Source organism: Ischnura elegans, chromosome 2 (assembly GCF_921293095.1).
Source record: "Ischnura elegans chromosome 2, ioIscEleg1.1, whole genome shotgun sequence".
Classification (NCBI taxonomy): domain Eukaryota; kingdom Metazoa; phylum Arthropoda; class Insecta; order Odonata; family Coenagrionidae; genus Ischnura; species Ischnura elegans.
The window spans coordinates 94,749,345-94,774,766 of NC_060247.1; the positions used below are offsets into that span (position 1 = coordinate 94,749,345).

The 25,422-nt window shown below is 40.4% G+C and overlaps 1 protein-coding gene across 1 annotated transcript in view; it reads left to right on the plus strand.

The window, feature by feature from the left end:
- The window catches only part of LOC124154189 (protein RRP5 homolog), a 90,384-nt gene that overhangs the window by 64,152 nt on the left and 810 nt on the right, over positions 1-25,422 (plus strand). The window lies entirely within an intron of this gene.

Genomic DNA, 25,422 nt, shown 5'->3' on the forward strand with positions numbered 1-25,422 from the left:
TCTAGAGGGTGGAAGGGGTCGGTTGTGAGATGCAGGATGACGGGGCAGCTGCACAAGGGGAGGGGCTCCTGGCGCTAATGTGGGTCAGCGGGCGGCGTGTCCGTCTGCGAGGGGTCGCGCCCCCCTTCGCCATTCGCTCCCCCCCTCCCCCGGGGGCGGCCGGCGACCTACCTACCTCTCTCGCCTTGCTCCGACCGGCTGGCTGCCTGTTGCTGCTTCTCTTCTAGGAGAGGGGTTGGGGTGAATGGATACAAGGCGTCTGCCGATGCAGGATGCAGACGGCGCATCTTCATCCTCGCAATTCTCACTCTCTCCTCCTGCTCCGTGATCAATGGAGACTTGAAAAAGTACTTTTTTTGTGTGGTGGTTATTTTCTTGCCTGGCAGTGGTACAAAGATGCTCGTTGATTAATCTCGAATGTTGCGGTTTGCTCGAAGCCATATTCAGATGAGGAGACTGTACACAGTGAATCTAGTATGTAGACGTCGATGATGATGCTTTTTTGTGGTTGTTAGTTTTTTTATCGTTGCGCATTAGGGAAGGTGTCTTGTACCTTTTCATGCAAATTTCATATGTGTATTGGTATTGGGGGTACAGATAACTTTTGTAAGAGTCTTATAAGTCGACGTAGTCTTTTCATAGTGACGTATTTCTTCTCTTTTACATCCCGAAAAACCTGTCATGTGTAACTCATTCTGGGCCATGCCTCCCCCTTCTTCCCTTCCACCTGTCTTGATACGATTGTTTTCATCAGGCTATCATGTCCCATAATGTGGCCAATTAAGTTGTCCCGTTTTCACCTTAGGGTCTGTTGAAGACTTCTCTTTTCTCCCGCTCTTACGAGCACTTCCTCATTATTTACTAGGTTTATCCATTTTATTTTCATCTTTCTTCGGTAGTACAGAACATGTGTATCAATTTATGTCTTTTGTATTGGATGTAAGCAAAAATCTGACTCCAAAAGGATTTTATTTTCTACAGAAGCATTATAACTTCCAGCTATAGTTTATAAATCTGTGTTTGGGGTCTTATATGCACTAGCACTAGCCTCATTATTTACTAGGTTGATCCATTTTATTTTCATCTTTCTTCGGTAGTACAGAGCATATGTGTAAATTCATGTCGTTTGTATTGGATGTGAGCAAAAGTATGACTTCAAAAGGATTTTTATTTTCTGCAGATACATTATAACTTCCAGCTATAGTTTATAATGTGTTTAGGATCTAATGTGGCCTAAGGGTCGCGGGCTTCCGATTCCAGCGTAAATTCCTTCTCCCCCGTCGGCAACCGACGACCTGCCTGCGTCGCCTTGCTCCCACCGGCTGGCTGCCTACTCGTTTCCCCTAGCAGAAGGGTTGGGGTGGACAAGGCGCCTCTTCGCGTCTGCCAATGCAGAACTGTGGACGATGAACCCTCTTTCCCACACTTCGCACTCTCTCTCCGCGTGCTCCGTGATCAATGGAGAATTGAAAATCACTTTTTTCTGGTGGTTGATCCATCCACTAATTGCAGGCCCCATGGTGCATTCGATTCGTGTTTAATAAGAGGAAGTAACGCAAATGTTATCCTGCTGGCTTCGTGAGCCTTCAGCTGGTTCGTTTTCTGTTCGCAAAATGAATGCCGGCATTGAAGTCTCTGTAGAAAAGGAAGCTATTTTGCGTAAATGCTCAACCCGTCATGTAATTTTACTTGCTTCCGCCGTTTCTACATTCCAGACTTTAAAACATCCCATCTAGACTTATTTTTCCTCTTATGAATCTGCAATTTTCAGTCTCTCTTTTAAGTTTCTTAATTTTTTTAACTGACTACTCTACATCATACATTCCGTACTTAAGTCGAAGTTATTTTGTTTAATTCTAATGCCGGGTATTTGCTCTAATTCCCCCATTTTATTATTATCCTTTGTGGTATTCTGTGTGAATCATATTATGCTGTCCTGATCCAGTTGTAATACCTTGTGAAATTTCTGACCACTAATTAAAAAATCCAAATGAGTAAGAAGCGTCTATCATGTTAGGTTAGAGGACATCTTTTTCTTAAAAGGTCCTGTGGCGTCTCCTACGGAGGATTTCCAGTTAGTATAGTTACGGTAGCCATCCTTTTCCATCCTAATCCGTATTTCAAACTGCCGTCTATGCTGAAATTTCGTTTGCCTTAATCGGAATTACCTCATTACTGTGCGAATTGTCTACTCGAATGCATTACTTTTTGGGCGACGTGGTGTTCAATTTGTGTTAACATACATTGCAGTCTGTTGTATGTGCTCCAGTCTTTTGAGTGCACCACCATTGGCCTTATGAATTCCTCGATGTTTACTGATGTATCTTTGTTATCACTTCTCCGCCTTCCTTGGCGTTCATTCTCACCTTCACCCATCGCTATCTCTGTCGACAGCAGCGATTCCGTACCTGTACTTAGCGATATTGTACGTTGCAAATAGGTGGGGTGAAAGCCTAGCACGTTGAGTGAGATGGGGCAAATTTGAGTTTCAGCTAATTACTAATATGTTCTAAAAACTGTTTTCATTGATCATTTGGGTACGTATCGCCTGGGAAATAGGGCAGCCAGCCGATGAGGAAAGGTTACAGCTTTTGGATGGAATGATTTTTTCTGTGCTATTAGTGGGGGCTAGGGTGAACTGCAAATTATTTTATTTTAGGCCCACTTGTCATCGACCTCCACGGAATCGGGACCAGTCTTCTACAGCTACTCTATTGTTTATTTTACATGTACTCCAGTCATTGCAGTCTCCGAAGAATGAGAAACTATTATTTATATGTTCAGTAGCCCGTCATCTTATTTATCTGGCTTCCGCCGTCTCGGTGAAATATTTTCGTAGAGCTGTAAAGTTCTGCACTCACAAGAGGTATAGCTGTTACGGTAATTCACGTTCGTGCTCTAGCGAGAGAATGGAATCCAGCCGCTCAAGGGTTAAGATTTCAAATTCAGGACAAATAAACGATCGACGAAAACCTACGATGAGGATTCATCTGTTATTCAGGGTCAGTCTTATGCCACTCCTTTTCAATTTCTTTTCGCCGTAGTTAAGAAACCTCTTCCTCAGATCTTAAATCAGTATCTTGTTATCGAAATATTAAATTAAAAATAAATCTGAGGAAATGTAAAACTGGATTCTCATTCACCATTTCTAGCGCTTGATAATAAATTATCATTTATCTCCGGTTGAAATTCCTCAGAATAATCGTGTAGTCAAATAATTATATCGCCTTATAAAGCTGCCAAAAATATTTGAACCCCTAATATCTGAAGAAACAGACTGGAATACCCGCAAAAACTCTCTGTCCACCTGGATATGCAAACGAGGTGAAGGCCCCGGATGTCATCAATCTTCATGGTTGGTCAGTGCGCGTCGCTCTAAATTTTTTCAGACTTTTTTTCTAAGTCGATTGGAACGGTGGTTTTCATGCCTCATATTTAAGGCTGTGATGCGATTTTCATTGATCTTCTGGTTCTATAGGGTTTGATTTTATAGGCCTTTATGACGAAGTTAACACTCCGCTATTGAATCTTGAAGTTATTCAATTTCAATATTATATAAAGCTAACCCAGAGAGTAATTGGGAAGTTTGTTTTTAAGCTGGTGTAGCAGTGAACGTAGGGTTTCGGTGCCGATAATCTTAATTTCCCCGGTGAACTTTCGAGAAACATTACATGTTATTTAATGGAAAAGTTTGCACGAATAAGATCCGTCGTATCGGCAGTTATCCTGGTCATCTGAGACAACTGCTGCACAAAATTGATCCAAAGCAAATTTAGACTTGCTTTTCAAAATCGCAACAAGTCCTACATCAAATTATACCCTCGAAAATGGTTTTAACGAGTATGTGCAAATTTATCGTCATGTGCTAAGGGTTTAAGACTGAGCAGTGATCAAACGTTCTCAGGCGTACAAAATGCTGGCAGCGACATATTTCTTTCATTTTGTATGTCCCCGGTTTGTGCTGTATTGAGGGCTCATTATCAGTTTCATCGGTGTATTCGCATATTTTTCGAGCATTCGTTAAATTTTCCCCGCGACTCCGTTTTATAATGTCATCCGAGACTGACACGGATAGCCGTCGGTAAACGACGATTTCGCGTTAAGTGGTTTGAGCTTTTTTAAATAAATATGCTGATTTTTCAAACCAAGTGCACCTTTATTTGTGGTAATGTTTAAATATTTAAACAAATAAAAGATCGTAACCTTTTCCACCAAATGTTTTACTGCGTACAGCGCGTTTCGGATCACTGAAAAATCATCTGGTAATGTTTAAACATATTTTTTTTATTGGGGTTTTGTTTCAATATTCGAGGTCGTTTTCTACAAATACCCAACCACTTACTCGATGCTTACGAAAATCTCTACATGCACAAAAACAGGAGAAAAATTGTTAACTGCGGTGGCGGACCTATCTTTTTTTCTGATATAATGGACTAGTATTGTAAAGTCAAGTTTTAGAAAATACAAATAAAAGTAAAATATTATAAGTTTTTGTGGCTTCCATTTCTGTTTTATTAGTTAATCCTGAGTTGCAATTATATACCCGAACGATTTCATAGGTGTTGTAAAGAATAGCAATTAGATCTCACAGACCATCAATCACTGCTTCAACCACCTGAATCGAACGTCCTGCATTCCGCAATTTCCGCGAGTCGGAAGCAACGTGGGAGCTTTTTTTGGCTCGGCCTTTTCTTCGGTGCTGATTTTCGGGGTCAATCTTATGTCACAGCAGTGTCGCCCCGTTACAGGATGCTTCTATAGGGTCGAAGGTCTTCCACTTTGACCCATTGACGACTCCAAGAACGGGGGAAAAAACTTGTCTCATAAGACTGGACTCTATATCGGAACCGGACAGTGCTACCAGGCAGAACTAGGCGCTGACGAAGCCCTCGATTGAATAAATACGGCCCAGCATGTCCTCCTGCGTTCATATCGGAATCCAGCCTACGTAAAATTTTCCACTCTCACAAATCTTGTCATAATAAGTGGCATCCAATTGATGCGTGCATCATTTCAGTTATCAAAGTTTGTTGTCGTGTTGCTGCAATCGAACGGTACAACCCTCTGCAAATGCCATAAATTGTTGGTTCTTCTAATTGCACATACCTTCATGCATCATTCTTTAGGCCTCGTTCCATCTCTTCACCCTTGATTTTCCTCCTCATTCCACCTATATGATCGACTATACTATATTCCTATACTATTCTACACTACTATAATATATTACTGACTTATAATTGTTGAATTTTGATAATTTAAAACTGAGGAGGATAGATAAATAATTTTATCAATTTTAATTATCCAATAGGGTAGTTTCCTTCATCAAAGAAAACGAAAGGTATTGTTTGCGGTTCGTTACCCACCATTAGTGTATTCATAATATAGAAATTATTTGGTTTTAGAACTCCCAGTTTAGACGAATTACAACGGTCAATTTTAATCTCATTTGAAAAAGGCCCAGATTGGCGCCCATGCGATTCCACTCCACGTGACGTCACAGGGACCTAGTTTCTATACGAGAAGAAAGGAGTTATACGTCGTCTGAGGTTACCAATGCATGCATGAGGCGCAGAGCTCAGAGACACATATCTTAATAATCACCTATTAAAACTGGCTAAGGTCGGAAAGTTCTCTTCGCTTGATAAGGTATTAATAATCCTTATTTAAGCCAAGCGCTACCAGCTAGCAGGGTACTCAGCTACCTGCTAGCATCCTGCGTCGTATCAGGGTGAGGGTGAATTTCGACCAATCGGAGTGAAGGAGGGCGGGAGAGTTGTGTATGTGTCTGCGGGTGCCCCGCGATGGGACTCGAACCCCGGCCCCCCAGCCGGCGGCCTGCCCTCGTTCCTCGACCGCTCTCCCTCGACCACCCGCTGAAGTGGGTCAGTGGCGCGGAGGGGTCACTACCACCAATAGCAACATCAGCGGCGAGGCCCTCCTCAACCAGCGGCAGACAGTTCGCGCATCATTGCAGCCGCCGCGGGTTAGAGGGCAGGTTTACCGAAAAATATAATACAAATCAAGTCAAGCGCTGAACAAAAAATTATCAACAAAGCTTAGGGGTGTTAAAAAAAACTATGGGTCCTGAAAACCAAATATCACTTTTATGTACGAAAAGCAAATGCGAACACGTTGTTTTAAAACTGAGTTCTCCCTAGCCACCTTGAAGCTTTGTAATAATACATAATTATAATAATAAATTTAATAATCCGTGAAATCATTTTATGACAAGGTTATTTTGCATTTGAAATGAACAAGGATAAATTTGTAATCTATTTTAGGCATTGCCTGCATTGAGAGACCTCGAGACAAATTACTATGCAAATTGAAGAAATAAGTAAACTGAGATCAAATACGAGACAGATAAATGGATTAAAAGTTAACAATTTGTTGTTTTATCGTAATTTTTAATTGTCCGTAGTTTATTTCGCCGTTCCATTTTTAGTCTATGATTTTTTTTCTTCCCGAGATGTCTTCTCAATCATTCACGGTTTGCGTAATCAAAATATAAAAAAAGCGCTGAATCAACAGACTGAGCTCTGGAGAAAACTCGCACTAAGTCAATATGTACTGATCAAGTTGTAAGCTTACTTTTTCGTAAATTTACGTATAATACAAACTAATGCTTCAAATTGCTACCACCAATGATTAAGAGAGAATAATCTCACCTACGGGCTCTGAGCAATCAATTTGTTACCGTAAATTGTTTATATAAGCCACCATTGGGCAAGGTTTTAGAGCCGTGGTCGCATTATTCATATCGTGAAAATACTTTATTATCTTGAGTGATTGCCAAAGATAACGTTTGTGGGTTTAAAACAAAAACGGCATTGGGACAAATTTAATCTTTTAAATACGAGTATATACTGTAGCATGTACTTTCCTCCGTATTTTATTCTCTCCACCGAAAAATGTTTCATCACCCAACACCAGTACATACATTAGAAGTTACGCCCCCTGTTCAATCTGGCATTCAAAGATCTGGCAATGTGGGTTTGTAAGATTCCCATGTAGTTGGTGACGATTATATTTCATATGGGAAAATATATATTTTAAACATTCATAACCTCGGCATAGTTCTGTTCCCGAGAGGTCTGATGTGGAAATGTCATGTGATATCAGTGTAATTTGAATTTTTATTTGTTAATTGTTCTCCACATCTGACCCCACAATGAGTTGCTATTCAGCATTTTATTCGTTTTGATGGAAATTATAATCTGTTGATGAAAGGAAAATAATAATTTTTACGCGTTGTTTTCCGTTCCAACGGATTGGGTTGCGTTAGGGCAACCAAACAAAAATGGATGCGGAAATCTTGAGTGAAGATCGTTTACCGTGAGTAGTGGAACAAATTTGATATCGTATTGCATACGTCTGTATGATGATGGATCTCTTTGAGAGCCATGCTTTTGAAATGTACAAAATCTTCGGAGAAAGCTGATGTAAACAATTACATTAGGCTTTTGTATGAAGTTATTTCGGTACTTCTGGTTTTTCGTTGTTCCCTTGGCATTGAAAATATCGCGCAAAACGACCCGAGAAGACTGACTTCGTGAATGTAAGTGTCCGGGGAAGAAAACTATATCTCGCTCTATGTTCGAAATAGTTAGTGATTTTAAGTCGAAAGCGGCTCATTTCTTGTTGACCTATTTATTTTAGTTGTAACTTCTACTTTTGTCGTACAAGCTAATTCACATTTTCAAGGGATATGTCACGGTAGCCCATTTGTTGGAATAGGACCCTTTTCAATCATATCCCGGCTATCCTTTACAGATTGTTGTTGCAGCTCTCCATTTCCCCTTAGAGAAATGGTCGTTTATTAAAAAATAATTAAAATATTCATTTGTGAAGTTTTTCCGGTGGTCCAGGCGGTTCGTTGTTGCCTTGCTGTAGGCACATCCTTCTGAAAGACCCGACAAGATTTATTTTGCATAGTTCGCCGAAGAAGAAAAATATTGACTTAGATTTCACTTTAGTCAATTTAAGAGATGTGTTAAACTATTTTTACCAGCAGATAAGGCATTTAATCTCAATGGGGACGATCGGAAGAGGAAATATAATTGTTTCACTGGAAAAAAATAATGACGTTCGTAGCAAACAATGGTCATTTATCGGATTGAAGCAGTTCCTATGAAGTTGGATAGGATAAATTTGAATTATCAATTAATTATCTATTCTCCTTTTTTGAAGGTTTCGTGTCGTGTAAAGTCGATGCGGAGGTTATCAAGGAAATGGGTTGTTTAAAAATTATTAAAAATGTAATATTTTCGGAATTCACTTACAATTTTCAGGACATCATTCTCGTGCATTCTAATTTGAATGAATGTTTGAGAACCAGCATTATTTTTTCCACATTAAGTTGAAAATTTCAATCGTCCATCAAAAATCTAATCGAAGTCTACACTATTTTTATAATAAGTAATACCATGTCATTTAAATTGATGTTCATGTCATTACAAAATTTTACGTCCCTGGAATGCCCAGAAACGAGGGTAAAATTTGGTTGCAATTGGTACAGGTGTATTTCTCGGCAATTGCGAAAGAAGAGAAAACCTCTATGCTTCTATAATATAGTTTTTTTTCTTTGCTATCTTCTTTGACGTCATTAGTTCCTCTCCGGCGGTATGCAAGACTGACAAAAACCATTTCAGCCTAGTAGGCGTCGATAATACTGGAATCGATTAAAAATGGGTCAGCTATGGAATTTCAGCTTTTGACTTCGGCCGTGCCCCCGACCCACTGTGGGGAGTGTAGTGGGAAGAAAGATCTACTGGGGCAGCGGCCCCCCGAAGGATTCTGCACGCGCGCTCGCTTCCAGGCCCCCGAGGGCCGAAGAGCCGAAAGTGCAGGGCTCGGCGGTGGGATGGGACGCATTGATTTCTTCTGCCCGAACGACTCAGCGTTTTTCTCCGGAATCAGATGCAGATGAGCCATTGGTTGCCTGGAATTTCGGGGTCGACCCGCGAGATTACGACTTTAAGATTAATGGGAGAAATCAAAAATCCTAGTATGCGGAAGTGGGGGGCTATAAATGAATATGAAGAGCACATCGAATTCATCATCTGACTTGGAATTTGCTGCTGCACATGGGATGAGGGAGTCTAAACGAATTCGGATCTTAGAATTGCCCTTGGGGAGGAGTTATCCCCATTATTTAAGAACTAAGCATGTGCATAAGGGAAGAAGCAGCATTTAGATAGCGGAACATAGATTCCTCTACCAAGTGCTTTGCGCCGTAGGGTTCAGGAGGCAATAATGCAAGAGATAGGATTGGTGGAAACCCTTTCGCCGTATGGGCTTGTTAATGCTGAGAATCCTGCAGTGCTAGTACCGAAGTGAAATTGGTTGAAAATAGAGGGTGTCAACTAGTCTGGAAAAGTCTTGAATAGTCGAGAATCAGCTGAAAGTCAATCTTAAGTATAAGAAAAAATTATTTTTTATTTTGCTAATCGTCGGAATAAAAATTGAAACTCAAGAAAGCAGTCTAGCGCGACAGTGACATTTTGAATGTTCCAAATAGGTGTGATAAATTTTAATAAGTAATACTCAATAATTAAGCATGTTATAAAGGACGCAAAAATGCTGAAAAATAAAATTAGGTATTCTTTAATTTTCCCCAGAAAATTTAGTGGTGATGATTTTTGTTAGCATTAAATAATTTTCATTATTTTATGGCTGGGTAAATATCTTCGGAGGGTTTGTTTTTGATTGTCCTTATTAATAGTAGCTTCTTTTTTCCTTTTTCGCGTACCAATAACGAACCAGGGGTTACGTCTGAGGTATTTTAAGTGAATTTTGTGTAAATTGATTTACCTGGCTTATGGTTTTTAACCGACAGATTCTATCTTTTGAGTTCTGATTCATCGAAATCGTTCCCAGCGGAGTGATTGTTTGTTTAAGAACTACTATCGGTGTGGTTGAATGCTCGTATATTTGCCATGCGGCGGAGATGCGGCTTCTAAATTATGTTTTTGATTCGTATTTTTGTCATCAAATATTATATTTTATTCGTAATGTTTTGCTGATTTTTAATATGCTTTCAAGCATTTACGACTGCTTGTAATCCGTTAATTCCTGCTCTATTTAGCCCAATGCCATTATAACACCTTACCTCAGCGGAGATATGAACGAGAACGATTTTCGACTTCTAAGCATGCCACATAGAAGCAAATGGCAAAATTTCAAATCGCGTGATGGTTTATTTGCGTATTTCGACTAAAGGATTTTAAAAATTGGTTTTCATTTTAATTGGAAATGTTACTTCTAATTGATTTTATGCTCGCCTAGAAGGGAAGTATATAAAATCTAACCACATATTTTTGTTTTAAATTCATTTTCTAAATTTTTCCTCTTCCCGTAATAGTGTCGAAGTTGAGGAATTCAATGTTGACCTCAGCTTTTGGTTGCTGCGCAGTCACTTCGGCGCCGTTGATTATGTGTACTCTGAAGGACTGTCCTCCCGAAAAGTATGCAATTAATGCACCCACCGCACACTGTGCAAATTCACGCGTGTGAATGAATCGAAATTCCTAACGGTTCTTCAGTCCCTGTGTCTGAAATGTTATTGTGATGTTCGCCACCCGATGTGGCGTTTACATGCTGGCTTGCTTTTAGTTCTTCGCGATGTTCTGCCGACTTTTATGTGCGCGGCGGAATCTTCGCGAATCCTCTCCAAGGCTTCATTCTCTCCCCTGCTAATTGAGCCACCTTCTTGTTCTCTCTTTTGATTTCCTCCTTACCCACTTTCCTCCCATTCAAATGGACGAACAGGTGCTCTCATCTTCCACAGTCTCATCACAAACCCCATCCCCCCCTTCCCATGCCTTTTCCCAGACGGACCGTCAAGAGGTGAATACCATCCCCCTCTCTCTCTCCCTCCCTCAATCTCACCAGCCAGCCAGCGCACTTGTGTCCCGCAAAAAGCCGCTGTCTCATCCGAGTCTCAAAAGGCTTTTATGATTCGTCCCCTCCGCTCCCAAAGCATCAATGCTCTCCTTCTCTCTTCTCCGCGGCGCGTCAATTATGTTCTATCTGATTTGGAAGCGTGCCAAACGGCTCTCGACACCTCATATACGGGGAGGTTATTCGATCCTTGCCTGCGCAGGCCTCGTTGCCTTTTTTGCGGATCGAGGAATGTTCGGTCGTATTCGAATTGCACGACTGGTTTTAGCGGTCAGGAAAGGTCGAGGGAGGGTCGTCCACTGATCCTTGTGCTTGAACTTTGCAACTCTTCTCATGTGGGCGGTGGTTTTTAAAAATAAAATTATTTTTACCTACCTGGAAATTCTTGTAAACCGGGAATTCCATCAGACCAGGCGAGTAAAGCACTCGAGGGCTGTGTGGTAAAGAAAGCTAACGCCCTATATCAGGTTTGTTTCCATCCTTCCTTCTCTACCCTTCTCTCGTGGCGCAAATGATTTTATACGATAGTGTTAATTAGTCATGCTGTCCTCTAGCTTGACCCCTCCTTTAGATTACATCAAGAGTATGTGCGCCGAGAAATCTTTTGTGGTATCACTAGATTGGGGAGAGCTATCACGAGTTGGTAGGTCGCGTTCATTGGTACAGTCAATTCGAAAAGACTCGTCTATCTATAAGTTAAAAGATTTATCGGTTCCCGAGGACCTTTTAACTTACCCCTTACAAGGATTTTAGTCGTTTGACACTTCCTTGAAGTATCGTACAATTAGTTTATGTTCACGCTTTCCATACAAAACCATTCTTCTCTTTCTCTTAATGGGTATGTTTTGTCTATTTCACCTTCATTACACCTTCGTTATCAAAATTAATCATATTGTTCTACAGTCCGGCCGTCGAGAGTTGTCCGATGACAGTTCAAAAGGAGGGGCGGAGAACCCTGCGCCTGCACGGTTTGCAGCCAATTGCTCTCCCCCAAACGCACCTCATACCCTCGCCCAGTCATACAACGTTGTCTCATGGATATGAAGCACTGAAACAAGCCTGAGCCACCAAAACAAGCCCTTTCTGCGAATCGCCAAAACAAAGGAATCTTCCTTTGGGTCCTTCACGCTCGTCGTCCCTTCTGGTTCCTTTCTTGAGGGAACCCTTTTGTTTACGTGTGGTGTGGGCGTTTCCATTTCTTACCTGGCAACCTTGCCCCCTACTCCTTCTAGCTGTCATCGGACAACTCTCGGCGGCCGGACTGTAGTTTCAAATTTTAAGACTATTGTGCTTAGAAAAAATAATGAGACAGCCAAGGAGCAGGTTCGTCAACTGTGATGATTCAATTTTCGTCGCCAAGACAAACGCGGTTCATACCCTTGTTCATTAACGCATCGAAAGTTCCGAGACGAGAATTCCGCTTCCAAATAAGGCGATCATGAATAGGAAGGAGCTGATGAGAGTATTATTATGCAAGAATTTGAAGAAAGGACCAATGAAGAATCTGATTTGTAGTGAAGCACTTTACGGTGCTTAAACATGGACGTTGAGGAAGAGGCATGAGATAGAGTTCGAGATGTGGGTGTGAAGGAGAATGAAGATTGGTGAAGTAGACGTATGCAAAGAGGAACGGCGAAGTGCTTTACTTTATAGACAAGGAGGGAGAGATTTTGTATGCGATACGGAGAAGGCTTTGAATGGAGTTGGTACTGAGCGGGAAGCGGATGTTATAAATAGTGCTAGAGGGAAGAATGTTATGCAAGCGATAGAGAGAAAGGAAGTATAATGGATTTATGAGCACATTTAAAGGGTGCTGGTTTTATTGTGAATTGAAGTGGGGAGCCTAAGATTGGAGTGGAGACAGTCAAAGTGATTCGCAAATGCTGTATTCAAACCATAAGCGGATTTAGGGGTGGGGGTCAGGAAGGCGTGTCCCCTCCCCCAGACGCTTGAGAAAATAGGCAAGATTTTTAATACTATTTTCTTTACGTTCGTTTTGTTTTGTACATTACGGAGCCTTAATCATTTAATTTCATATTAATAACTTTCATATTAAAATAAAGAGAATATTTCGCATAGCAATTGTTGTATTTTGTTTTTTATTTCAAATATAAGAGGACCGTTTTCCTGTGAGGCCCTTGTGCCTCTTTCTCCCCCCCCTCCAGGAAAAAAAAATTCTGCAGATTCATACATATCTTAACCGAGAGAGTACTAATAATAAACTACTATTTACTATGAGCAAGTTGCTCAGTTAAGACGAACCGGAATATTTTAGGAATGTCGACTCGTTCCATTGTCATATTTTTTAGCGTGGTCAACTCTGTTAATTTAGTGCTCTATATTTGGTGCGCGCTCTGAGACGAGTCCTCGCGTGCATTTGTGAAGTCCACCAGAAGGCAAAGCGATGAGATGCGCGCGGAGGTTGGCGCTCCGTTGTGAGAATGGGATGCCTAGCCTTGGCCTTCTGTGGTGACTGTGGGAATATTCTGGACCTAGTCTCTCGAGCTGAGGTGCCAGTCGGCGTTAGTCGCTTGACTTGATTTACAGCGATGCTCTTTAACTTGATAGCCTGCGCTTTGTATGCGTCTCGAGGTGACCCTCTTAACGAAAGTGTGTTATTAACGTTACGTATCATCCTATGACGCTATTTTGCCTTAGCGTTTGCAGTAAGTATTTTAGTTTCATTGTCATTTTCAAGAAGGTAGGCAAGAAAGTCTGCTGATGTATAGCGCTTAACTGATGGTTCCTGATTAAATCGAAACTTGAAGCATTTACGTGGTGGAAGGGCTCCATATTATTAATGAAAAACACTTTGTTACTTCCACAAAATTCACAATTTCTATTTTATTACCGGTTTCGGCTATTACACCATTTTCAAATACATGTATTTCCATTCAAATTTCCATAGTATTTGAAAATGGTGTAATAGCCGAAACCGGTAATAAAATAGAAATTGTGAATTTTGTGGAAGTAGCAAAGTGTTTTTCATTATTAATATGATGGTTCCTGGTTTAAAATCCCGTTTGCAGCATGCAAAAATCCGCGCTTAAAATCCCCGGAAACGCGTAATGGAATAAAGAAAGGAACTAGCGCTACTACTTTCAGTGTGTGCAGTTTACGCGCCTGTGGTTAAGTCTGGGTAGAGGTCTACCCTCACCCGTCTTAACCAACCTTCGGGTTGAATCATTGGGTGAGTTCATTTGGGCATTAAAATATTTTCCTAAAACACTCACCGAGCATACACTTTTATGAACATGGATTTGAGCCAGGATTCCGAGAATCAGCGCCGAATGCTTTCACCAATGATATTTATTTTTGCGGGTGTATCAATTAGGCATTAAGCTGTTTAGAACGTAATATCAAAAACTAATAACCATGAAATTACAAAATAATGGCTATATTATTATATTTTAATGCAAAATGTTAGCTTTTTTCGACTCATTTGCTGTTCTCGTCCAATATGTATTTGTTTGATAATCGCGTGTAGAACAATAAATTTGGATCAAATCGCGCTCTTCAATTTTTTTAGAAATGCATTTATTTTAAATTTTTTCTCACTTGACATCAATTTCTGCGGAATAGCCGTTCATCAAGTCACTAAATACGTCGTTACGGTGCGCCAGCAATGATGTAAACCTGCGGGAAAACCTTCGCGGTCCAAAAATTAATCGACTTTACTGTGACTCGAACTCGTATTCCAGAGATTTCCAGTTCGGTATTCGATCCAAATTGGTAGCCGAAATGCGGGGAATCGTGTGATCTGGGCACGACTCCCCGTCAATTCAAATGATTTTTTACTCAGCGAATTCTTTTATTCGATGTTAACATGTTCACCGCTGCCTAGTCCGCTGTTTTTTTGTCCGTGAGTCATTCCATGTGAAATCAACTCTAAGAATGAGGTTCAAGTGCCCACGGATTTGGATTTTGATGAAAATTCGTACATTTCCTCTCTTCGCCTGAGAAAAGAGAGTCCAAATATTTTATGCTTATCTTCATTTAGGCTATAAGTTGGTGGACATTGATGGAAACCCTTTTGTTAATATTGGGAGCCATAGTTCACTGTTTGTTCCGAAATATTTTGCTAATACAAAGTGTAATAATTTTTTATCGGAGTAAAAATACAATCTAAGTGTTAATATAATTTTTCCATTATCCTCATACTCTTGCAGTAATAGCTGAACATTTTTCAAAGGAAACAAAGTGAAAGCTACGTCATGAGAAATGTTTTTTATTAAAACAGAGCAACTTGAGCTACGTGCTCTGAGATTGAGTTAAATTGGGAAGCTTCCCTAAAGTTTGAGAGGCTAAAATTTTTTTTAACCATCTACTGAAGCTAGGTAAAAATATTTTAAATATTTAATGGTTGAAATGGCATGCAATGAACGCTAAAAAGAATTTCAGTTTTTTTTCTTGACCTCAATTTTTAACGTTGAGCATTATCTTGTAGTGTAGGTCTTTAAGAATTAAATACAAAATTTTTGGCCAACTTTTCGGCTTATTTTTGTACCTTCATCTGGGCTTTTTTTTTGCAATGTGTTGATACGCTTTAGATAATTTGAAAACTTTTTTAAATGAAGTTCCGATGTTGTATTCGGGATGGAGCGGGGATGGTATATTGTGGACGGAGGAGATAGTCAACTCGTCTGTTGTCTCCTCAGAGTCGCAGCGGGAGTTTAAGGGGGGGCCTTAAGCGCAGGTGGCTTGTGTCTTCCCTCCCTCTTTCCCTCCCATCAGTCTCTCCGATGCCCATTGGTCGCGGGAGGCGTTTCCGATGGCATACCTTGGCTCTACGCCATTATGTGTGCATAACGGACCGCTCGCATATGAACATTAAATAAATAAAAAGATCCTTTTTGTTGTGGCTTCCTCCCCCTTCCCCCTATCTGCCTGTCTCTCCCCTCCACACCCCTCCCCATCCACTGGAGCGCGTTTTGTGAATGCACGCGGCGATGGAATATTTTGGACGCGCTACTTTCGGAGAGAATGCTACTCTCCCCTTCCCCGTCTTCCGTCTCTTCCGCATCATCATCATCGTCGTCCAGTATCGGGGAATTGAACGCCCGAAGCGTCTCATCTTTCACCGGGAAAGTAAGTGGAAGGGGCAGTGGGAGCGAAGCTAACTTAACCGCTTCGGCACACGGTGTGTGTAAATAATTTACTAATCGCTCCGTGTAAAGCGTCACGGAAGCTAAAAACAAAATATTTGCGTAGAGTTATCATTATCATGTGAGACGAATAATCGTACATGATTTAAATTAATGAGTTGCAACGTATCTATTCTTACGAATTCGGGAAAAATCTCAATATTTTATTTTATAATAACCGAATTATTTGGTATATTTATAATTTTCGTGTAAAAAATACCATTTTTCAGTTAGTTTTTCAATGAGCGATTAACTCATGACGAACGTCCATGCATATGCGTTCGTAATTGACTGGAGATTATGAAAGAATAAGTTTCTTGGTTTACACAGTTTACACTTTAGTAAAAAAAACATCAAAAGGTCTTGCTGAAAACTTATTAATTGACTTGATTTTTAAAGTATTTATTGGATATGATTTTAGTGAAGATCTATGAAGACGCTAAAAATGAAAATTTCCAGTTGGGAATCGCTATGCGAAGTAAACGGTAGTGAGGAATTGCTGGTATTTCCGTCCTGAAATGAAATTTAGACTCACATAAGTGAAACACGTGGACCTTTGGGCAGAGAGGAGCCTATAAAAAATAATCAGTAGTCCAATGAATTCGTTTGGTTGAGTGTAGCCATTCAAATTGATTTCGAGTGAATACGATTTTGGCAGCGTAATGGGTTAAAATATGTTCGCGGTGGCGTGTCTCATTCAATAAACCAATCCAGTTTCTCTTACACAAATATTTTGAATGAGTGAAGAGGAAAAAAAAACTACTGGCTCGCACCGGGCGAAGCGAAACTTGAAGAGGCATTGCTTGTCAGCCGAGGAAATACATCGTCTCACTCGGGGTCTGGTTTTAATTTTCCTCCTCCAACTCTGCATCCTTCCCCTGACTTCCTCCTCTGTCCGTTTTTTTCAGCACTCCTTTTTTGTGACCCATTTTATATTTTGCGCTCGCGTTATCCACTTTTCTTGTTTCATATCTTCGTGATGTGCGAATCATGCTAAGTTTGTCGCATTCCTAGCGTATCTATCGCCTAGAAAATTCCGTCTCAGGTCTGGGGTCTGTGTCCGTTGACCGATGCAAAGTGGGACATTCCGGACTAAATTTTTTTTCCAAACCAGTCTGAGGACTTCAATTTTCCTTGTATTTATACAATTTCTGGAAGTGTGGGTAGTCGCATTTTCAGCCGATACGTCTTCGTCGATTTTTAAAAACGCGGTCGGGCTAATTTTCTCTGCTTCTCTATTTATGCTCTCCATGGTGCCATCTGTCTTTTATCACTCATTATCATTTATGAAAGAATACGATAAGTTACTTCTAATTAGGGAGCGTGCATTTTAAACTTTTAAATATTTGAAAATATGCCCGTCGGATGCATGAAAATAAGCGCCATACGACGAGCATTGTAATTGGCTCCAGGAGAGTTTTTTGAAAGTCACTATTTTTTACCCTTTTTTTCTATTTCATGCTAAATTGTGTTTAGGAAGGAATATTATATTTCTAAAATATATCTTATTCAATTTAAAGTGGTAAAGTAAACGATCAAGACAGTATTGACTTCGAGAGAATGTAGCCCATCAGAAGATTCGAAGAAAGGGAATCGAGTTTAGAAACTTCTATCTATCAGGATATAAATGTAATCAAAACCAAGTTCTGGATGAATTCCGAACATATGGATGTGGCAGAGTAAACATCTGAAACATGTCGGGCATAGAATCGCTCTCCCGAATTATGACCCGTGAAGATAACTTGTGTAATATCTATCCTCTTATAAAATCAGCCTATTTCCCAACCGCAAAGCAATCTTGATCAGGTTGGATTGATGACTTAGAGAGGAAGACTCATGAAGCGGGGGTCAGTGTCTGGTCAACCATAACCAAGTTTGTTGCCACCAAGCATGGAATTGAAAAAAAAATCATTTGGCTGAGCTGGATTTTGACTCCGGATATCCTGATCGTCATTCAGGTTTGCTACCATTTACACCACTAATCTATCTTCTTCCAAGACGAATCTCGGATTGCGTTTACCGAACAGGGCGTTGATAACTCGCATCCACGCACCCGTGCGCGAGACTGCGTACTAAGTTATTTTTTTCATGCAGTGCTTTGACATAAACATGGCATTCTTTAGCTATGAATTATTTTTTTAGTATTATTATCAAAGGTATTTATGGTTTTAGATAAATTAGAATGATGTCTTTAATATTAATATTTAATTATCATTCCCTAAAAGCGAGGTACGAGATGTACTTCTAAACGTCTGTTGAATTCTCACGCCCGATTGGAAACCTGAGAGGACACTATCAAGCAATTCGGCGGTAAAGCACCAGATCATCCTAGGATTATAAGGTCTGCTAATCAGTAGCTTCGCTAATCGCCGCGACGTGCCCCGAGTTCAGCAGTTTTACATTTATATGCATTAGGCTACTCTTAATTGTCTCCGTGAACTTAGGCCATACTCTTCCTTCCTCGCTTACGCAACAGCCTTCCCTCAATCGCGGTTTTCAGTATACCCTCCTCGCCATATAGTATAAGCACCATCAACTCCCTCTGAATTCTCTTAATCACTTCATCGCCTTCATCCTCTGTCTCATCCTGATCTTCATAAGGTTAATATTATCCACGTTCCCTAAAACTCCAGTGTCAATTCATGTATTGCTCTCTATTAAATTAGGTTATGCCCCACAAGACACTCACCCATTATTCATTCTTAGAAAATTTAGGCTTAGCAGAACTAATCAAACTGGCATTTTTTTATTGGAAGCAGTTATGCACGTTACAATAAGTGTCTCCTCTGAGGGTCGACTAACGGGGAGACCTTCCGGAAAACTAATTTGCCCGCCCTAAATGGAAGTCATTACAATCCTTAATGGTTCGCGGAAGAGATGACATTTAAAACTTGTCCGTCCAGCGGTGTTAATTCAAGTATTAGCCTCGTATGCCCATGAACCGCTGTACACTTCCGTGTCAGGGCTGCAGGTAGGTACACTATATTCTAGGGATCGCTTAACCGAAAATCGACCTCGACTTAAGGAGGTGGGTTGTTCAAATGTTCATTCTTTGCCAGTCAGTGTGAAGTGTAGCAGCGTTAGTCGCATTAAGATAAATAACAATTTGTTAACCGGTGTTTTTAGTAGAAGAAATTAGAGTATATTATGCAATTTAATGTTTCGGATTCTGGAACGAACACATTTAGCGTTTTTTTTTCAATGACACAATCGTGACTTATTGAAAAACATATGTTCGTACATTCAGTTTTGTGTTAACATGTATGCAGCACTGCTCAATGCTTACATGCAAAGATGTAGGTGTAATCGCTGCTATTCCTTTTCGAGCTTCACTTTTTCGCTGAGGTAAGGCTTTACTTCGGGATTTTCTCAATTGCAGAATTTTATAGTCTGCTAACCAGAAACTTGTATTTTCCATGTCATTAGTCTTAAATTATAGATGTTAGTGATGTTTTTCGGGTGTACCCCGCGTATTTATTCAGTTTTTGCTAGACGTTTCGTGGCCGTTGCTGGTCACATTTTCATAGGTAATGAGGATCTATCTTTCTTTCTATAGGTTGATTAGGATCATCCTCATACCTTTGAATAAGTGATCAGCAACGTCCTCGAAACGTTGGGGAAAATCCCAACCAATACACGTGGTACACCCGAAAAACATCACCAAAAGCAACAAGGGCCCGCGAGAGCTTAAACCAAGAAATGAAGTTATAGATGTTTGTATATTCTCTCATTTCTTGAAGGGGAAACTTCAATTTTACTGCTGAGGTAGGGCTTTACTTCCGGATTTTCTCGCTTGCAGAATTTTTATATTGGAGGTACAATCAAGTGTCGGCAAAGGTTATATACCAGGTCATACTAGAATTTTATAGTCTACTATCCAGAAATTTGTATTTTAAATGTCATTAGTCTAATAAACGATTTTAATTTTTCCTGGTGAATACTTCTGACGAATATTTCTCGGGTTTGAAGCCAGGTTAAAGCTTTTGTACAAGCCGTCGTTTCGTAAGACGACTTGTCTCCCATCCTCAAGGCTGTGTTACTTTATTTAAGTCCAATTTCACACTATTTCTTGAGGATAGTAGACAAGTCGTCTTCCGAAACGTCGGCTTGTATAAAAGCTTTAACCTAGCTGCAAACCCGAGAAATATTCGTCATTAGTCTAGTTTCGGGCTGGAAGCCAGAATAGCCTTTTTCTAATATATTCGCCGGGAAAGCATCAGATTTTACTTCTTAAAGGGAAGTTTACGCTTTAAAATTAAGATGGCAGTTTTAAGTTTTGGACAAGTAATACGTCACGAAGAAGGCCAAAATGCGACCGGTTGAGCGGTAGTCTTCGGCGGCCGTATCAGTGTCCATCCTATTCAGCGTAACCTGCCTGTGGTTATCGCTTTGCCACAGTGCGTGAAGGTGGGCAGATCAAATGCAGTGTGACGCGGTTCAGGGGGCGCATATATTTTGATTTGGGCCGATGTCTGCAGACACGACGGAGAGGGGGTTGCGCCGCCGCCGGGGGCTCGCGAGGAATGCTGCCGGAAGTGGCCCCCATCCCGCGCCCCCCCGCCGAGGCGCGGCAATTACGAGCCGTGGGGTTCCGTTGGGGCGCCCGCGGCGGGGAAAGCGCTGGGATGCGGCGGCTCCGCGACCGCCAATCGGCTCTCATGTGTGTGTGTGTGTGCGGGGAGTGGCCCGAGAGCGCCCTCGTTCGGCGAGCCGCCGGCCGGTCTGGCTGACGCGTGGACCACGAGCGATGCGCCCGTGACGTCATCGCAACCCCTACTCTGCAGAGGGTCCGTCCAAATTGTTGTCCATTTCAAATTAGTAAATGATAGTATTCAAAATTGGAAACACCAGGGATGAAGTTCACCATGAAAAAATATTTGGCTAGCCAGTTAGTATATATAGTTATGAAATAATTATTCCAATTATTCAATTAACGCAGAAATAATGCACGGAAATTAATCTAATTCCTTCAATTTCTGGTCATGACGGTATGTTTGTTATTACATATGGTTTTGGCGGGTATTTGTGAGTTTTCCTGACCATTTAGGAGCTTCATCCTTGGTGTTGCTAAATTTTCACCTGTGCGCGTGACGGCGTTTAAAGTCACTTGTTTTGTTTCATGCAGTGCATTGATAGTATTCAAACAATGTTAGCATTCGGAGAATGTCTTGCTGCATTAAATATATGGGATGGTATACCCACCGATGTTCTCTCAATGATCCTCAGTTCTTTACTCATTACTCATACCAAAAAGTATTGAATTTTCGCGAATAGCAATTTTAGTTTCAATTCAACAATATTTGTAGTAATAATTGTAATAAAACGGACAAAACATGCCTACCGAGTGTGCAAAATATTTCCATGTACATAATCTATATCAACACTATGCAAACACAAACCGTTCAACTGGACACTGAAATTAAGCCCTTCGCAAAAACTCGGTGGCTTCACTCATACATTTTTTTGCGATTCATTTCATAGTTGTTACAGTAAAGGATTATTCATCATCACCACCAGTCAACTAACTGAATATGTGTTGGATGCAGCTCTCCACTCCTTTCTCTCAGCTAGCCTTTTCTAATTTTCGTATTTCTTCTTTTACATTCTAATTAACCTGTCGTGCCTAACTCATGCAACGAATTATTTTGCTTTTCTCTCGGCCAATTTTCCTTCGACGATTGTTTTCATCAGGCTATCGCGCCTCATCATGTAGAAGATTGAAGTTTCCCTGTCTGTTTCTTGGGTTTTATAGAAGACATCTCACTTTTCTACCCCACTAAAGACTTCATTACTCACACGGTCAACCTATTTTATCTTCAGTGTTATTCTGAAGCAATGTTATTTATATATTTATTAAATTAAGCATTCCAATTATCAATTAACGTATAAATAATGCTCGGAAATGAAGGCACATGCTTCAATTTCGGGTCCCGACGGTATGCTAGTTAATACATATGATTTTGGCAGGTATATTTGAGTTTTCCTGGCCATTTAAGACATTCCCTTGTCACCAAGAATTTTAGCTAAAATTGAAATTTATGATTTGAAGGTAGAAGCTTTAAATGATCTTGCGGGCTGCGAGGCCCTAAGAGCATGAGCTCAGGCCGGTAATAGACCACTTGGCTTCGTAAAAATCTTGAAATTTTTAATTAATAATAATTTTTAATCACATTGCATCACAACCGCATCCTTATGCCTTACCGTCTCGCGTGAATGGTAAATTTAAAGGAGATTAATTTTTTGCTCGAAATGAGTGGGTCATGGGATCATGTGTGTTGGGAGGTTTACCTTTTAACGGTGGCTACATTCGTGGGAATCTAAATCACACTTTTATTTCTTCAAGACAGTTTTATCGAAAAAAAATAGCGATAAATTTACATGGTCGGGAACTAAGCGTGTGGTGTCGAGGGAATAGCGGAGTTCATAGACAAAATTAGTGCAAAACTTGAGTAAATTAACATTGTATTCCGAGGAATGTTTAGAATTGGTTAGGTTTTGGTATCTTTGTTAAAGTCGTATGTTCGCGATTGCTGTTTGAATTTCGCCTGGGGCATCGGCATCCCGGTCGATTTGGCAGGTGTTCGGAACTCGCTTCAGTTGGAATCAGGATATCTCGACCGAGTTACTTCAAAGTCACGCGTTTGGGTCTCATTTGGTTCATGGCATTGAACTACGCGATAAAATACGTAGCTGTCCTCCAGGTCGGGTTTTATCTCGCCCGCTGGGCAATTCCCGGATGGGTCCCGAGCACGCAATAAGTGTCTTCATTTTTTTTCACTCTCAAACGTGGAATCGTGTCGCTCACGTTGTGTCATGTGTACCCGGGTATCTTCTGTCTCCTCGAGCGAGGTTGCGATCTGCGTAATCTTGTATTGTCGTCCCGGAAAACTTTATTTCTCTCTTAAGAAGAACTTTGCGTGTACCGTGTCTTCTGGGACGTGCAATGGTTTCATTAATTCTCTCTCGTTGAAACACACTGCTTTTAAGGTTATCCCAGTTAAATTCCTCTCCAATTCCTTTCTTTGGATAGTTTAACGGGTTGTCTTTGGTAAGTATTTTTGGGAAGCATCTCCGACATATGCTTACGCCGGGGCAGGCAAAATGAGCTATTCCGAGGGCGAATAACATTTTAAATTGCTACGTCCAAGGTATCTTTTTGAAAGTTTGATTATTTCCCATTTATGTCAGCGATCATTTGCGAGCTTATTATGTTTAGGTCACAGGAATATAACATTTTCAATTACCAATGATATGCGGAAGAAATCAACATCAATGAGTTCATTTTGTTTCACTCATTAATTTGATATAAAGTTGTCAATTCTCCATTTCTGTAATATAACTCAATGCTGAATATTTTCGTAGAGAAGAGTTATCCCAAAGCAAATATAAGAATTTTAATAGGTTTAGAACCATTGGTGGTAAATATTTTATTTAAGCCAAATTTCAGCTCAAGTTAATTCATCTCCATCAGTCCTGAATTTGCGCATCCATTATCCTCTTGTAATACAGAAATATCTGTCGTTCTTGTGTTATTCATTGAAATCATTGCCCTCTCGGAGGTCGTTAATATATATATCAATAATAAATTGTATAACTCCCGTTAAGAACTTCCAAAGAAAGTGTACATAGAGGCGCATGGTGGCTAAAACTTTGGAAAATCTGAGTAGTCGAGGAAAGTCATGGAATGCAAGTGTCTGGAAAGTCGTGCAATATCGTACTAAATCGCACAATATCTGAAAGTTATCGTCTTTGCTGTCTAAAATTCGATGAATAATTATTCTCATTCTCCTTCGCGTAGGTGTGTCTTCAATTTTTTATTATTCCATTCCTATTATGTTATTCCGGTGGTCCTGTATTTGCAAAAATTCATTTTTAACGTCAATATTTTACTTGGTTTATTTTGAAGTTTGATATTTCACTGCTCTTAATCGTATTGTTTATCATTTTGTAAAGGCTGATAATATTGGAAAAAATAAATGTAATCGAAATGTCTGAGAAATCATGTACTCAGTCAGAAAAATCTGTAAAAGTATAGGTTCTTTATGTTGATAGTTGAGTGGCCACCCTGAGGGAACTGTATGGAGTATTTTTCTGCTATTTCGAGTATAACCTAGAAGAAACATCTCGGGAGTCGTTAGCCTGAAATGAACCACATCGAACCGGTGGCAATCATCCGTTGTGCCCTTGCCACCAACTACGCCGTCACGGTCCACTGACTTTCAGGAAGGTGATTGGCAGCAGTGTGGTTTGCGCGTCGAGCAGTCAGCGGAAATGCCGTATGTTTGAGCGGAATATTTTTTTACGGATGAGTATTTCTTTCAGTCTTAAAAAAAATAATCGCTTATTCTAGCGGGGAATTCATCGAGGAAAATAATCAAGGCTAGTTTCTGAGCTAATTTTTTGGGTAAACCTTGTGCTTCCGTTGACACCCATTCTTCGCCATCCGATTTTTTTCGTGTTAATCGGGCCATAAAGGACCGCTCGTGTGGCTTAAATCTCTAAGCAGAAATTTGTATTTGTCTGTGACGTTAACTGATTAAGGGGACGGGTTGATACATCTCCACTTTGATGAAATATTTCACACATTCTCGGCTAATAGCCGTGGTAAATACTTCTCTGGCTTTTACACCGTGTCAAGAAGTCTCCATATTAGCTTAAGTTTCGTTAAATTTTCGCCATCGTTAGCTTTGAAACGGACGGTGCAAAATTTCAGATGAATTTACTGAACTTAGTCATTTTATCATAACTGTTCAAAAAGAATTACTTGCTGTCTTGTGTACACCTGACCACAAATTTGTGGGTTAGCTGTTAAGTCGCTATTACGCGATATATTTTTGCTTATAAAGTCAGAGATAACGGTAATGATGGCAATCGCTATCCTTCTCTCCGCCATATGCCTCCATTACGTCGTATTAATGGTTCCTGATTGCACCCTTGAAATCCCTGCAGCCAAATAATACGCGGCAGCAATTAATTTGTTCTGTTTTCCCGTCGTTAAAATTAGTCAACATTTAAAAACACAGGTCCGGAAACCAAACATTCCTTTTCAATGATGAAATTACTATCAGTACAACCGACGTTTTAGCTTAAGTTTTAAATTATTCCTGTAATTTGTAAATAAGAGTAGATTATCCCCCCGACTTTGGCTGGTAAAATGGTTGTAGAACGAGCACTCAGCATGTTTGGTCGTAGAATTTGAAGCCATGCATCGTAGTGGTTGCAGTTAGGTTTAAGCTGCAGCCGGACCAGTAAACAAATCACTCTGATTTCACCAAAATGAAGCTAAAAGGCGAATGAAAAGTGATTACACTATTTTAAGCCGGTCGTTGAAGTCTCCGACTTAGGCTGTAATCTGATATCCCAAGTGACTCTTTTG